This window comes from Triticum aestivum, chromosome 6D (genome assembly GCF_018294505.1).
Source record: "Triticum aestivum cultivar Chinese Spring chromosome 6D, IWGSC CS RefSeq v2.1, whole genome shotgun sequence".
NCBI classification, from domain to species: Eukaryota; Viridiplantae; Streptophyta; class Magnoliopsida; order Poales; family Poaceae; genus Triticum; species Triticum aestivum.
In genome coordinates, this window is record NC_057811.1 from 276,093,336 (window position 1) to 276,109,759 (window position 16,424).

The 16,424-nt window shown below is 52.2% G+C and overlaps 1 pseudogene; it reads right to left on the reverse strand.

Moving 5' to 3' along the window:
* Window positions 1-1,086: 1,086 nt before the first annotated feature.
* Window positions 1,087-16,424, reverse strand: part of LOC123144631 (uncharacterized) — a 91,384-nt pseudogene continuing 76,046 nt past the window's right edge.

The window sequence follows — 16,424 nt, forward strand, 5'->3', positions numbered from 1 at the left end:
CCTAGGGCAGCCGGCCTCCCCCTTGCTCCTTTATATACGGGGGCAGGGGGCACCTAAGAACACACTTGATATACGATATTTTAGCCGTGTGCGGTGCCCCCCTCCACCAGATTACACCTCGATCATACCGTCGCGGAGCTTAGGCGAAGCCCTGCGTCGGTGGAACATCATCATCGTCACCACACCGTCGTGCTGACGAAACTCTCCCTCAACACTCGTCTGGATCGGAGCTCGAGGGACGTCATTGAGCTGAACGTGTGTAGAACTTCGGAGGTGCCGTGCGTTCGGTACTTGATCGGTCGGATCGTGAAGACGTACGACTATATCAACCGCGTTGTGATAACGCTTCCGCTGTCGGTCTACGAGGGTACGTGGACAACACTCTCCCCTCTCGTTGCTATGCATCACCATGATCTTGCGTGTGCGTAGGAATTTTTTTTGAAATTACTACGTTCCCCAACAGCGAAGCCAAGGGGAAAGTGCGGAGTGCCGCGGGCCCCAACATCCTGTGGCCTCTGTTGATGTGTGGCGATTGATGGGACGTGGGCGTCTCCGCTTCCCCACGCTGCCTCGGCAACTGGCCGACTTGATGAGTCCCTGCTGCATGCAGAGAAAAATCATCATTACCTGTGATTGTGGGGATCGCCGGTTGGCCTTCTCCCCCTATAAATGAGGAGGGGGCGGAGCCCCCGTCGCTCATCTCTTCCTGGTTTGCTCGCTTCTTCTCCCTTGCTTCACTACTAGCAGCGACATTCATGGCGCCGATACAGAGGTTCTCGGCCGCAGAGAAGGGGAAACCCCCACGCGACGAGTTGGGGCCGCTTCCACCGAAGAAGAGGCTGGCCCACCGCCGCGACGTAGTCGTGGGACCGGAGGTGTCAAGGCCTTGGTGCGAGCGGCCTCCTCCCGGGTACCCGCTGCCTCTCTATGTAGAAGCCGAGGGCTCCGAAGGGAGAGGCGGCGAGCAGCGCTGCTCACGCCGTGGCTGTTCGGGAACGTAGTAATTTAAAAAAAATCCTACGCACACGCAAGATCATGGTGATGCATAGCAACGAGAGGGGAGAGTGTTGTCCACGTACCCTCGTAGACCGAAAGCGGAAGCGTTATCACAACGCGGTTGATGTAGTCGTACGTCTTCACGATCCGACCGATCAAGTACCGAACGCACGGCACCTCCGAGTTCAGCACACGTTCAGCTCGATGACGTCCCTCGAACTCCGATCCAGCCGAATGTTGAGGGAGAGTTTCGTCAGCACGACGGTGTGGTGACGATGATGATGTTCCACCGACGCAGGGCTTCGCCTAAGCTCCGCAACGGTATTATCGAGGTGTAATATGGTGGAGTGGGGCACCGCACACGGCTAAAATATCGTATATCAATTGTGTGTCTAGAGGTGCCCCCCTGCCTCCGTATATAAAGGAGCAAGGGGGGAGGCCGGCTGCCATTGGGCGCGCCAAGGAGAGGGGGGAGTCCTCCTCCTAGTAGGAGTAGGACTCCCCTTTCCTAGTCCAACTAGGAAGAGAGGGGGGAAGGAAAGAGAGGGAGAGGGAGAGGGAAAGAGGGGTCGCGCCCCCCTCCCCTAGTCCAATTCGGACTCCTCATGGGAGGGGGCGCGCCACCTCCTGGCTGCTGCCCTCTCTCTCCCCTCAGGCCCACTAAGGCCCAATACTTCCCCGGGGGGTTCCGGTAACCCCTCCGGCACTCCGGTTTTATCCGAAACTTCTCCGGAACACTTTCGGTGTCCGAATATAGTCGTCCAATATATCAATCTTTATGTCTCGACCATTTCGAGACTCCTCGTCATGTCCGTGATCACATCCGGGACTCCAAACAACCTTCGGTACATCAAAACATATAAACTCATAATATAACTATCATGGTAACGTTAAGCGTGCGGACCCTACGGGTTCGAGAACTATGTAGACATGACCGAGACACCTCTCCGGTCAATAACCAATAGCGGAACCTGGATGCTCATATTGGTTCCTACATATTCTACGAAGATCTTTATCGGTCAGACCGCATAACAACATACGTTGTTCCCTTTGTCATCGGTATGTTACTTGCCCGAGATTCGATCGTCGGTATCTCGATACCTAGTTCAATCTCGTTACCGGCAAGTCTCTTTACTCGTTCCGTAATACATCATCCCGCAACTAACTCATTAGTCACAATGCTTGCAAGGCTTATAGTGATGTGCATTACCGAGTGGGCCCAGAGATACCTCTCCGACAATCGGAGTGACAAATCCTAATCTCGAAATACGCCAACCCAACAAGTACCTTTGGAGCCACCTGTAGAGCACCTTTATAATCACCCAGATACGTTGTGACATTTGGTAGCACACAAAGTGTTCCTCCGGTAAACGGGAGTTGCATAATCTCATAGTCATAGGAACATGTATAAGTTGAGAAGAAAGCAATAGCAACATACTAAACGATCGAGTGCTAAGCTAACGGAATGGGTTAAGTCAATCACGTCATTCTCCTAATGAGGTGATCCCGTTAATCAAATGAAACCTCATGTCTATGGCTAGGAAACATAACCATCTTTGATTAACGAGCTAGTCAAGTAGAGGCATACTAGTGACACACTATTTGTCTATGTATTCACACATGTATTATGTTTCCGGTTAATACAATTCTAGCATGAATAATAAACATTTATCATGATATAAGGAAATAAATAATACTTTATTATTGCCTCTAGGGCATATTTCCTTCAGTCTCCCACTTGCACTAGAGTCAATAATCTAGATTACACAGTAATGATTCTTACACCCATGGAGTCTTGGTGCTGATCATGTTTTGCTCGTGGAAGAGGCTTAGTCAACGGGTCTGCAACATTCAGATCCGTTTGTATCTTGCAAATTTCTATGTCTCCCACCTGGACTAAATCCCGGATGGAATTGAAGCGTCTTTTGATGTGCTTGGTTCTCTTGTGAAATCTGGATTCCTTTGCTAAGGCAATTGCACCAGTATTGTCACAAAAGATTTTCATTGGTCCCGATGCACTAGGTATGACACCTAGATCGGATATGAACTCCTTCATCCAGACTCCTTCATTTGCTGCTTCCGAAGCAGCTATGTACTCCGCTTCACACGTAGATCCCGCCACGACATTTTGCTTAGAACTGCACCAACTGACAGCTCCACCGTTCAATGTAAATACGTATCCGGTTTGCAATTTAGAATCGTCCGGATCAGTGTCAAAGCTTGCATCAACGTAACCACTTACGATGAGCTCTTTGTCACCTCCATAAACGAGAAACATATCCTTAGTCCTTTTCAGGTATTTTAGGATGTTCTTGACCGCTGTCCAGTGATCCACTCCTGGATTACTTTGGTACCTCCCTGCTAAACTTATAGCAAGGCACACATCAGGTCTGGTACACAGCATTGCATATGATAGAGCCTATGGCTGAAGCATAGGGAACATCTTTCATCTTCTCTCTATCTTCTGCAGTGGTCGGGCATTGAGTCTTACTCAATCTCACACCTTGTACTACAGGCAAGAACCCTTTCTTTGCTTGATCCATTTTGAACTTCTTCAAAACTTTGTCAAGGTATGTGCTTTGTGAAAGTCCAATTAAGCGTCTTGATCTATCTCTATAGATCTTAATGCCTAATATATATGCAGCTTCACCGAGGTCTTTCATTGAAAAACTCTTATTAAGTATCCCTTTATGCTATCCAGAAATTCTATATCATTTCCAATCAGCAATATGTCATCCACATATAATATCAGAAATGCTATTGAGCTCCCACTCACTTTCTTGTAAATACAGGCTTCTCAAATAGTCTGTATAAAACCAAATGCTTTGATCACACTATCAAAGCGTTTATTCCAACTCCGAGAGGCTTGCACCAGTCCATAAATGGATCTCTGGAGCTTGCACACTTTGTTAGCTCCCTTTGGATCGACAAAACCTTCCGGTTGCATCATATACAACTCTTCTTCCAGAAAACCATTCAGGAATGCAGTTTTGACATCCATTTGCCAAATTTCATAATCATAAAATGCGGCAATTGCTAACATGATTCGGACAGACTTAAGCATCGCTACGGGTGAGAAGGTCTCATCGTAGTCAATCCCTTGAACTTGTCGAAAACCTTTCGCAACAAGTCGAGCTTTATAGACAATAATATTACCATCAGCGTCAGTCTTCTTCTTGAAGATCCATTTATTTTCAATGGCTTGCCGACCGTCGGGCAAGTCAACCAAAGTCCATACTTTGTTCTCATACATGGATCCCATCTCGGATTTCATGGCTTCAAGCCATTTTGCAAAATCTGGGCTCACCATCGCTTCTTCATAGTTCGTAGGTTCATCATGGTCTAGTAACATAACCTCCAGAACAGGATTACCGTACCACTCTGGTGCGGATCTTGATCGACCTACGAGGTTCAGTAATAACTTGATCTGAAGTTTCATGATCATTATCATTAACTTCCTCACTAATTGGTGTAGGTGTCGCAGAAACTGATTTCTGTGATGATCTACTTTCCAATAAGGGAGCAAGTACAGTTACCTCATCAAGTTCTACTTTCCTCCCACTCACTTCTTTCGAGAGAAACTCCTTCTCTAGAAAGGATCCATTCTTAGCAACGAATATCTTGCCTTCAGATCTGTGATAGAAGGTGTACCCAACAGTCTCCTTTGGGTATCCTATGAAGACACATTTCTCCGATTTAGGTTCGAGCTTATCAGGTTGAAGTTTCTTCACATAAGCATCGCAACCCCAAACTTTAAGATACGACAACTTTGGTTTCCTGCCAAACCATAGTTCATAAGGCGTCATCTCAACGGATTTCGATGGTGTCCTCTTTAGAGTGAATACAGCCGTCTCTAAAGCATAACCCCAAAACGATAGCGGTAAATCAGTAAGAGACATCATAGATCGCACCATATCTAATAAAGTACGATTACGACGTTCGGACACACCATTACGCTGTGGTGTTCCGGGTGGCGTGAGTTGCGAAACTATTCCGCATTGTTTCAAATGTAAGCCAAATTCGTAACTTAAATATTCTCCTCCACGATCTGATCGTAGAAACTTTATTTTATTGTTACGATGATTTTCAACTTCACTCTGAAATTCTTTGAACTTTTCAAAGGTTTCAGACTTATGTTTCATTAAGTAGATATACCCATATTTGCTCAAATCATATGTGAAGGTGAGAAAATAACGATATCCGCCACGAGCCTCAATATTCATCGGACCACATACATCTGTATGTATGATTTCCAATAAATCTGTTGCTCTCTCCATAGTTCCGGAGAACGGTGTTTTAGTCATCTTGCCCATGAGGCACGGTTCGCAAGTACCAAGTGATTCATAATCAAGTGATTCCAAAAGTCCATCAGTATGGAGTTTCTTCATGCGCTTTACACCGATATGACCTAAACGGCAGTGCCACAAATAAGTTGCACTGTCATTATCAACTCTGCATCTTTTGGCTTCAACATTATGAATATGTGTGTCACTACTATCGAGATTCATTAAAAATAGACCACTCTTCAAGGGTGCATGACCATAAAAGATATTATTCATATAAATAGAACAACCATTATTCTCTGATTTAAATGAATAACCGTCTCGCATCAAACAAGATCCAGATATAATGTTCATGCTCAACGCTGGCACCAAATAACAATTATTTAGGTCTAATACTAATCCCGAAGGTAGATGTAGAGGTAGCGTGCCGACGGCGATCACATCGACTTTGGAACCATTTCCCACGCGCATCGTCACCTCGTCCTTAGCCAATCTTCGCTTAATCCGTAGCCCCTGTTTCGAGTTGCAAATATTAGCAACAGAACCAGTATCAAATACCCAGGTGCTACTGCGAGCATTAGTAAGGTACACATCAATAACATGTATATCACATATACCTTTGTTAACCTTGCCATCCTTCTTATCCGCCAAATACTTGGGGCAGTTCCGCTTCCAGTGACAAGTCTGCTTGCAGTACAAGCACTCAGTTTCAGGCTTAGGTCCAGACTTGGATTTCTTCTCCTGAATAGCAACTTGCTTGCTGTTCTTCTTGAAGTTCCCCTTCTTCTTCCCTTTGCCCTTTTTCTTGAAACTAGTGGTTTTACTGACCATCAACACTTGATGCTCCTTTTTGATTTCTACCTCCGCTGCCTTTAGCATTGCGAAGAGCTCGGGAATTGTCTTATTCATCCCTTGCATGTTATAGTTCATCACGAAGCTCTTGTAGCTTGGTGGCAGTGATTGAAGAATTCTGTCAATGACGCTATCATCCGGAAGATTAACTCCCAGTTGAATCAAGTGATTATTATACCCAGACATTTTGAGTATATGCTCACTGACAGAACTATTCTCTTCCATCTTGCAGCTGTAGAACTTATTGGAGACTTCATATCTCTCAATCCGGGCATTAGCTTGAAATATTAACTTCAACTCCTGGAACATCTCATATGCTCCATGACGTTCAAAACATCGTTGAAGACCCGGTTCTAAGCCGTAAAGCATGGCACACTGAACTATCGAGTAGTCATCAGCTTTGCTCTGCCAGACGTTCATAACTTCTGGTGTTGCTCTTGCAGGAGGCCTGGCACTTAGCGGTGCTTCCAGGACGTAATTCTTCTGTGCAGCAATGAGGATAATCCTCAAGTTACGAACCCAGTCCGTGTAATTGCTACCATCATCTTTCAACTTTGCTTTCTCAAGGAACGCATTAAAATTCAACGGAACAACAGCACGGGCCATTTATCTACAATTAACATAGGCAAGCAAGATACTATCAGGTACTAAGTTCATGATAAATTCAAGTTCAATTAATCATATTACTTAAGAACTCCCACTTAGATAGACATCCCTCTCATCATCTAAGTGATTACGTGATCCAAATCAACTAAACCATGTCCGATCATCACGTGAGATGGAGTAGTTTCAATGGTGAACATCACTATGTTGATCATATCTACTATATGATTCACGCTCGACCTTTCGGTCTCCGTGTTCCGAGGCCATATCTTCATATGCTAGGCTCGTCAAGTTTAACCTGAGTATTCCGCGTGTGCAACTGTTTTGCACCCGTTGTATTTTAACGTAGAGCCTATCACACCCGATCATCACGTGGTGTCTCAGCACGAAGAACTTTCGCAACGGTGCATACTCAGGGAGAACACTTTTATCTTGAAATTTTAGTGAGAGATCATCTTATAAGCTATCGTCAATCAAAGCAAGATAAGATGCATAAAAGATTAACATCACATGCAATCAATATAAGTGATATGATATGGCCATCATCATCTTGTGCTTTTGACCTCCATCTCCGAAGCACCGTCATGATCACCATCGTCACCGGCTCGACACCTTGATCTCCATCGTAGTACCGTTGTCGTCTCGCCAACTTATTGCTTTTACGACTATCGCTACCGCTTAGTGATAAAGTAAAACAATTACATGGCGATTGCATTGCATACAATAAAGCGACAACCATATGGCTCCTGCCAGTTGCCGATAACTCGGTTACAAAACATGATCATCTCATACAATAAAATATAGCATCATGTCTTGACCATATCACATCACAACATGCCCTGCAAAAACAAGTTAGACGTCCTCTACTTTGTTGTTGCAAGTTTTACGTGGCTGCTACGGGCTTAGCAAGAACCGTTCTTACCTACGCATCAAAACCACAACGATAGTTTGTCAAGTTGGTGCTGTTTTAACCTTCGCAAAGACCGGGCGTAGCCACACTCGGTTCAACTAAAGTGAGAGAGACAGACACCCGCCAGTCACCTTTAAGCAACGAGTGCTCGCAACGGTGAAACCAGTCTCGCGTAAGCGTACGCGTAATGTCAGTCCGGGCCGCTTCATCTCACAATACCGCTGAACCAAAGTATGACATGCTGGTAAGCAGTATGACTTATATCGCCCACAACTCACTTGTGTTCTACTCGTGCATAGCATCAACGCATAAAACCAGGCTCGGATGCCACTGTTGGGGAATGTAGTAATTTCAAAAAAATTCCTACGCACACGCAAGATCATGGTGATGCATAGCAACGAGAGGGGAGAGTGTTGTCCACATACCCTCGTAGACCGAAAGCGGAAGCGTTATCACAACGCGGTTGATGTAGTCGTACGTCTTCACGATCCGACCGATCAAGTACCGAACGCACGGCACCTCCGAGTTCAGCACACGTTCAGCTCGATGACGTCCCTCGAACTCCGATCCAGCCGAGTGTTGAGGGAGAGTTTCGTCAGCACGACGGCGTGGTGACGATGATGATGTTCCACCGACGCAGGGCTTCGCCTAAGCTCCGCAACGGTATTATCAAGGTGTAATATGGTGGAGGGGGGCACCGCACACGGCTAAAATATCGTATATCAATTGTGTGTCTAGAGGTGCCCCCTGCCCCCGTATATAAAGGAGCAAGGGGGGAGGCCGGCTGCCCTTGGGCGTGCCAAGGAGAGGGGGGAGTCCTCCTCCTAGTAGGAGTAGGACTCCCCTTTCCTAGTCCAACTAGGAAGAGAGGGGGGAAAGGAAAGAGAGGGAGAGGGAAAGAGGGGCCGCGCCCCCCTCCCCTAGTCCAATTCGGACTCCTCATGGGAGGGGGCGCGCCACCTCCTGGCTGCTGCCCTCTCTCTCCCCTCAGGCCCACTAAGGCCCAATACTTCCCCGGGGGGTTCCGGTAACCCCTCCGGCACTCCGGTTTTATCCGAAACTTCTCCGGAACACTTTCGGTGTCCGAATATAGTCGTCCAATATATCAATCTTTATGTCTCGACCATTTCGAGACTCCTCGTCATGTCCGTGATCACATCCGGGACTCCGAACAACCTTCGGTACATCAAAACATATAAACTCATAATATAACTATCATGGTAACGTTAAGCGTGCGGACCCTATGGGTTCGAGAACTATGTAGACATGACCGAGACACCTCTCCGGTCAATAACCAATAGCGGAACCTGGATGCTCATATTGGTTCCTACATATTCTACGAAGATCTTTATTGGTCAGACCGCATAACAACATACGTTGTTCCCTTTGTCATCGGTATGTTACTTGCCCGAGATTCGATCGTCGGTATCTCGATACCTAGTTCAATCTCGTTACCGGCAAGTCTCTTTACTCGTTCCGTAATACATCACCCCGCAACTAACTCATTAGTCACAATGCTTGCAAGGCTTATAGTGATGTGCATTACCGAGTGGGCCCAGAGATACCTCTCCGACAATCGGAGTGAAAAATCCTAATCTCGAAATACGCCAACCCAACAAGTACCTTTGGAGCCACCTGTAGAGCACCTTTATAATCACCCAGTTACGTTGTGACGTTTGGTAGCACACAAAGTGTTCCTCCGGTAAACGGGAGTTGCATAATCTCATAGTCATAGGAACATGTATAAGTTATGAAGAAAGCAATAGCAACATACTAAACGATCGAGTGCTAAGCTAACGGAATGGGTCAAGTCAATCACGTCATTCTCCTAATGAGGTGATCCCGTTAATCAAATGACAACTCATGTCTATGGCTAGGAAACATAACCATCTTTGATTAACGAGCTAGTCAAGTAGAGGCATACTAGTGACACACTGTTTGTCTATGTATTCACACATGTATTATGTTTCCGGTTAATACAATTCTAGCATGAATAATAAACATTTATCATGATATAAGGAAATAAATAATACTTTATTATTGCCTCTAGGGCATATTTCCTTCAGTGGCCGTGGTCACCGCGCTGTGGCGGTGCGCGTTGTCGCCCTAGGAACCCACGCCAAGGGCTCCCCGCGCGAACTTGTGACGTCGGCGACGATGCCTCCGCGCACTTGGATTCACTTTCCACAGTTCTTCTCCGCCGAGATGCCGCCTAGAGGTCCCCTCGAGCTCTGGCTGCAGCACGCCGACTGCGACGCCCCGGCGACTGGAGCGGAGGTTGAAGTCGTTTCCCCAGGCAAGATCTTCATGACCCGCGGCTGGGGAGAGGTTGCTCGAGTCTGCCACACGGATGGCGCCCTCGCCATCCATTTGTGAGTACGATGACGCATCCACCATGTTCTTCAAGATCTTCGACGAGGAAGGCCGCCGTCTGGAGTGCTGCCCGGGAGGGGGCCGTCGTGATGGCGCAGCGGCCAACGTCGGGCCGGCCGCTGGCCTCGCCAGCAGCTCCTCCAGCAGTAGCGGCGGCGCTTGGGAGTCCAGTGACTCTCCTGAGCCTTACGAGACTCCGGAGACGAGTGACGACAGCTATGTGCCCCCGAGCTCTCACCGTGTCAAGAGCAAGGCCGCAGCGTCCAGCCGTCCCCGTCGCTGATCTGGACGGAGTTGGCGCCGGCCTTCCGTGGCCCACTGTTGATTATGGAGTCGGTCGCGCTGGCGCGTGTAGATAGGGCTCCTAGAAACTCCCTTCTTTTGTTCCATGTGAGGAATCGAGACGGGCCCCGTGGGGCGTGTAAAGGGTCTGTAATGCCTTTTGTTGGTATGATCCTTATTATGAAAATTTGCGAACGCATGTCCTGCTTCAGCACGGTCTCCCCTTTCCAACCTCGCGATAACTTGATGCTCTATGACGACAGGTCCCGGACCCCAGGCAGGCTGCAACCGTCGCTGGTATGCCAAGTCGCTATGCCGTGGTCAAGGCCAGGAGGTGAGCGGCCCGAGGTCCAGTAAGAGCTCCTGAGGCGCGATGCTCAAGAGGTCCCCTTTAGCGCGCAAGCAGCCACCGAGTGGTAGGAAAGCGAGGTGACATTGCCGTAACAAGGCTGCAACAAGTGAAAATCCCATGCCGTAGCGCGTGGCCGACCCGGGCGCGAAACTTATCTTGGCAGTCCAGAGTCGATTCCTCGTGCTGCGCCAGACTCGTGCGTCGACGGCCGTAGTGTAGCTAGGTTAGACCCGCGCGAGCCTCCCCCTCTTCTCCACGCTCTTCTATGTGATCTACGTCCTGAGGTCCCAGCCCTCGAGTGAGCTCAACCACCGCGAGTATGCCAGGTCGTGATGCCGTTGTCAAGGCCAGGGGGTGAGGGCTGGAGAGCCAGTAAGAGATCCTGAGTCGCGATGCTCAGGAGCCCCCCTTTTAACGCACAAGCGAATTGTATGGGAAAATAGGGAGCCCGCGGTACTGCCCGCTGTTGTCCTCAGGAGGTTCCTGCAGGTTAGCGTGAGGAGGGACGCAAATTGCCACTACACTTGCCGGTCTGCCACTAGTCTCTCCGCAGGAAGATGAAGGCACTAAGGGCCTGGTGAGGTGACGTGCGCGGGGCGTGCCGCAAGTGAGAGCTCGACCGCTCAGATTTTTCAGCGTTGCAGGGATGGACCCGAGCACAAGCGTCATGCCAGCGTGAGTAGCCTCCGTTGTGGGATGAGCAGGGGGCAGATCGGCGATGCAGGAGGTCACGATGGGTGACAATCAAGCAGGTGATAACCATAGATAACTCATGAGATGGAACAAGCTAACTTAGATAAATGCAAGAACGATTCATGCCCTTGGGACGGACCCGAGCGGCTTGGGGATGATGCAGCCCGAGGGGCGCCCCCAACAGATTAAGCTAAAGATGCAAAAGGATACATGCCGCGGGGGCAGGCCCACGCGGCCTGGGAATGATGCAGCCCGGGGGGCGCTCACAGCTAAATAAACTTGGAAAATGTCACCTGGTTCCATTGTCGAAGGGATGTTGAGGTAGCTGAACATGCGTAGCGAAGGGGTCACTCCTCATGAGCCGCCGGGGCCCTGAGCCTCGGGAGGCTTTGGGGGTCCAGGCGGTTCCTTGAGGACCGTCTCCATCTCCGCCAGGACTGCGTGATGCTTGGCCTCCTGGGTTGCCAGGACGCCTCGCAGGTTGCGCTGGAAGGTGGCTGCCATGCTCGGCAGGCTGAATGGCATGCGAACATAGCTGTGGGGTGGACCCTCACACCGCCCAATGCGCGAAGGCCAGAAGCGCTCCTGAGATGCTGCCCTGTTGAGCCCTGGGATATCGATGCAGACGCGCAGCTCGCCATCCTCACCTGGATGGGAAGCTATGCCAGGTGGGCGGCGGTCGCCGCGCATGGCTCTTGCATCCTGCAGCTCCTGAGTGGTCTTGGTGATGAACTCCTGAGTGCCGGGCGCTCCTCGCCCGGTGTCCTCCTGAGGGAGACGTGCTGCGAAGCACGCCTCCACGTGGTGCCTGAGCGCCTCCCTCGTGATGTTGGGTAGGTCTGAGGCCCTCCAGAAGAGAGCCCTCGAGCCCTGCCCGAGGAGGGAGGGAGGCGCACCAGGTGCAGGCGTCGATCCTGGTGTGGCACTGCTAGAGGCGCCGCTCCCCTGAGGCCCTGTACGGAGTAGCTGCTTCTTCTTCTTGGGGATGGCCTCAGGAGGGTACTGCGCGCCATCGTTGTCGGGATCTTTGATTGATGTGGCTTGGAAGGCGCGCTCGAGGGAGCACACTGCATCTCTTTCCTCATAGGGGACTGTGATGATCCCGCCGCTTCCTGGCATCTTGAGGACGTTGTAGCCGTGGTGGGTCACTGCCATGAACTTGGCCAATGCAGGATACCCGAGGATGGCGTTGTACGGCAGACGTATGTGGGCGACGTCGAAGTCGATGAGCTCGGTGCGGTAGTTGTCGCGCTGGCCGAAGGTGACAGGGAGGCAGACCTGCCCTATCGGGGTGGTGGAGCCGTCGGTCACTCCTGAGAAGGGTTTAGTGGGTTGTAGCTGGTCATATGCTACTTGGAGGCTGTCGAACGTCTCGACGGACAGGACGTTAAGCCCCGCGCCGCCATCGATGAGGGTCTTGGTGACTTGTATGTTGCTGATGATGGGTGAGCAGAGCATCGGGAGGGCGCCAGCAGTGGCCGTGCACTTGAGCTGGTCCGCCGAGCTGAAAGTGATGGCGCACTTGGACCACCTGAGCGGGCGCGTGGCCTCGAGCCTAGGAAGGGCTGCGTTCACCTCACGAGCAAACTGCTTGAAGATATGCTGAGATGCTGGGGCCTGAGCTCCGCCCAAGATGCAGGCCATAGCACGAGGCTCCTGGAAGCCCCCAGCCCCCTCGTCCTGATGATGGTCGTCGTTCCTTCTTTGCGGTGGCGGCAGTGGAGGGAGACCAACATTGCCCTGAGGGCGGTCCTCGCGAGGCTGACCCCTCCAGGCACCCTCACGAGGTTGGTCCTGCCAGCGGTCCTCGCGAGGCCGGTCGCGGCACTCCTGGCGGGGGCCTCGATCGTCCCAGCGTCCTCCGCCTCGTCCTCCTCCTCGGCCGTAGCCCCGGTCGTTGCGCTCGGGGCGTCGACAGAAGCGTCCATCTCGAATGGCCCTGAGCTCTTGACAGTCATTGGTGTTGTGGCTATGTACGTTGTGGAAGGCGCAGAACGGACGACTGCTCTTGGACGACTCGGGATGGTCCTGGCCGTGCTTCGTGTCAGGCTCTGCCGCGAGCACGGCCACCCCCTTGCGCTTCACGTCTTTGGCCTTGGCTTTCTTCTCCTCTGGGTCGGTAGCAGGGAGCTCAAGGAGGGAAAGGCACCCTTCCTCAGCTCTTGCGCACTTGGTCACCATGTTGAACAGCTCCAGAGCCGTGCATAACTCCTCGTGGATGGCGAGCTCCTCCTTCATCTTGACGTCGCGGACGCCGTCAGAAAACGCCGAAATGATGGCCTCGTCCGTCACCTTGGGGATCTTGAGACGAACACTGTTGAAGCGCTGTTTGTACTTCTGCAAGGTCTCTCCTGGCTGTTGCTTGATGCGGCACAAGTCACCCGTGGCCGGAGGGCGGTCGTGAGTGCCCTGGAAGTTGGCGACAAAGCGGTCGCGCATCTCATCCCAGGAGGAGATCGAGCCCGGGGCAGGTTCAGGAGCCACGAGCGAGCACCATCCTTGAGAGCCATGGGGAACCAGTTCGCCATGACTTTCTCGTCGCCGTTGGCCGCCTCGATGCTCAGCTCGTGGAGGTGCAAGAACTCCGCAGGGTCGGGGGTGCCGTCGTAGCGAGGAGGCAGGTCTGGCTTGAACATGCCCGGCCAGACGATGCTGCGCAGCTCTGGAGTGAAGGCGCGGCAGCCCGCTGTGGCCACCGGGGCCTTTGCTGATGCGGAGCCTGCCCCTGATGTCCGCGCGCCGCCAGTGCACGTGGCACGCGGTCTTGTCGCGGTGGCGCCGGGAGCTCTGGAGCGTTTTCTTGCGGCCGGGGAACTTCTTGGCAGCTTCCTTCTTCTCGCCCGGGCGCCCGACGTGATGGGTCACGCCGGGGGGCCGCGCGCCTTGGCGCCAGAGCGCCGTCTTGGTGCGAAGGTGGTGGAGGTGCTCCGTGAGCTACGTCGCCCGCAGCTGGCAGAGGCGTGAGGCAGCGAGAGGGACGGTACGGGGGATCCCCCAGCGGCGCTGACGAGCTCGGCGATGCGGTCCAGCTAGTCCTCGTAGAGGTCGTCGACCAGGCGATAGCGCAGGAGCTTGCGCGCCATGAGCAGCGCGGCCTACGCGTCCGTGGGCGCGTGACGAGCGTGAGACAATGAGCCGGCTGGGGTTAGCGACGGAGTGGCGGTGCGGCCGTCTCGCCGCACGGAGGGGTGCAGCGAGGATGCTTGCTGCTCGTTTCCCGCCGGGCCGGTGGTGGCGTTGGCGGCGGGCAACGGAGAGCGACGGGGAGGCCCTCCGACAGGAGCTGTCTGAGTGACGTGGGCGGCAAGGACGGCCCGGCGCTCGGCGCGGGCTCGACGCGCGTCCGCCCTGGATGCGGTGGAGCGATGGCACGCGGATCGGCGGCAGGAAAGCTTCAGCGCACTACCTGGCGCTCCAAATGTCGGATTACGTGTTCCGGCAAAACCCTTGAGGTTCGAACACTGGAGTGCGCATGAAGATCTCTCCTCCCCCTAGCTCACGCCCTCACCGCGATCTCGAAGCTCAGCGGGTCGAACTCACAGAACAAGAGACACAAGGTTTGGTTCGGGCCACCGATGTGGTGTAATACCCTACTCCAGTGTGGTGTTGTGGAGTGCCTCTTGGGCTGAGGATGAACAGTTACAAGGGAAGAACCGCCTCCTGAGGAGAGGTGCTCTTGTGCTTGTCGAGCTTGTGTGGATGAGGATGATCGGAATGGCCCAAGATCAGTTGCCTCCTACTGTGGTGGCTAGTCCTATTTATAGAGGCCCTGGTCCTCTTCCCAAATGTAGGCGGGAAGGGATCCAACAACAGCCAAATTTGAAGGGAGACAACCAGTACAAGTTATCCTGACTAAAGGTGGTCTTCGCCTGCCAAAGGCTCTGGTGGTGACACCGTCTTGGGCTCCATGGTGACTTCCGTCCTACTGTCCTGCTGGTCTTGGTCTTGTTGCACCGATATGGAAACCTTTGCTTGATGGCTCGGGACTCCTCGCCTGCGCTTGCCTCTTTAGCACCAAAGAGGAAACAAGTACGTTGCGCGCTCTGGCGCCCGCCTAGCACCCGCCTGGCCTCGGTCGTCATGGCTTACATCACAGAAACCTCACGAGGTGCCCCTCGCCTTGATCTCTCTGCCCCTCACGAGCCAGCCTGGTGAGGCTACCCCTGAGGGGGTCTTGCGTCGTCCGCCTCGCGTGGCTTGGCCCCTCGCGAGGGTCTTGAGTGTTTGCTGATGAATATGGGTCGTACGGGGCTGCTGGTGGAGCCACGCCGTGGGCAGCAGGCAGGCAAGTCTGGGGACCCCTGTTCCCAGGATGCCGACAGCCTCTATAAATAGGACTAGCCACCACCATGGGGAGGCATCTCATTTGGGATTGGACGCATTCCACCAAGGCCAACTCTCCAGCTCTCTGAGCTTTAGAACACCTCTCCTCAAGAGGTTGTTCTTCCCTTGTACTAGTTCATCCTCAGCCTACAAGGCAATCCATCACACCACACTGGAGTAGGGTATTACACCACAACGGTGGCTCGAACCAGTATAAACCCCCGTGTCTCTTGTTCTTTTGGGTTCGGCGAGCTAGGCCTTGAGATCATTGCGAGAGCGAGCTAGGGAGAGAGAGATCTTTGTGTGCACCCCAGCGGTCGAACCTCAAGGGTTTGCCAGAACCCGTAATCCAACATGCGTAGAAGTTGGGGCAGCTCATCGAAGAGGAAATGCGCGACCTTCTCGCCGAGGCGCTGAAGCACGTCTTCAGCCATCTCCTCTGCTCTGACCCCTGCTTCGACTTCGAGGCCGTGACAGCCCCCGTCCCTGACGTGATCCGTGATGCCCTCGGGGAATGGGTGGAGGATCATGTAGAAGTGTTGGGCGCGATGTTCATCCCCGACAGTGGCAAAGACCTGCATGGAGCCGAGGGGAACAATGGCAACCATGGCGACGGCAGCAGTGACGCATTTCCTTAAGACACCCCTTTTCCTGTTCTGCTAGTACTCAATTGTAACCCTGTGGGGGCGTGAGGAACATTTTGCCGGAATCCTTAGTGATTTACTGAACAAAATTTGTGTTCTTCCGATGCTTGTTT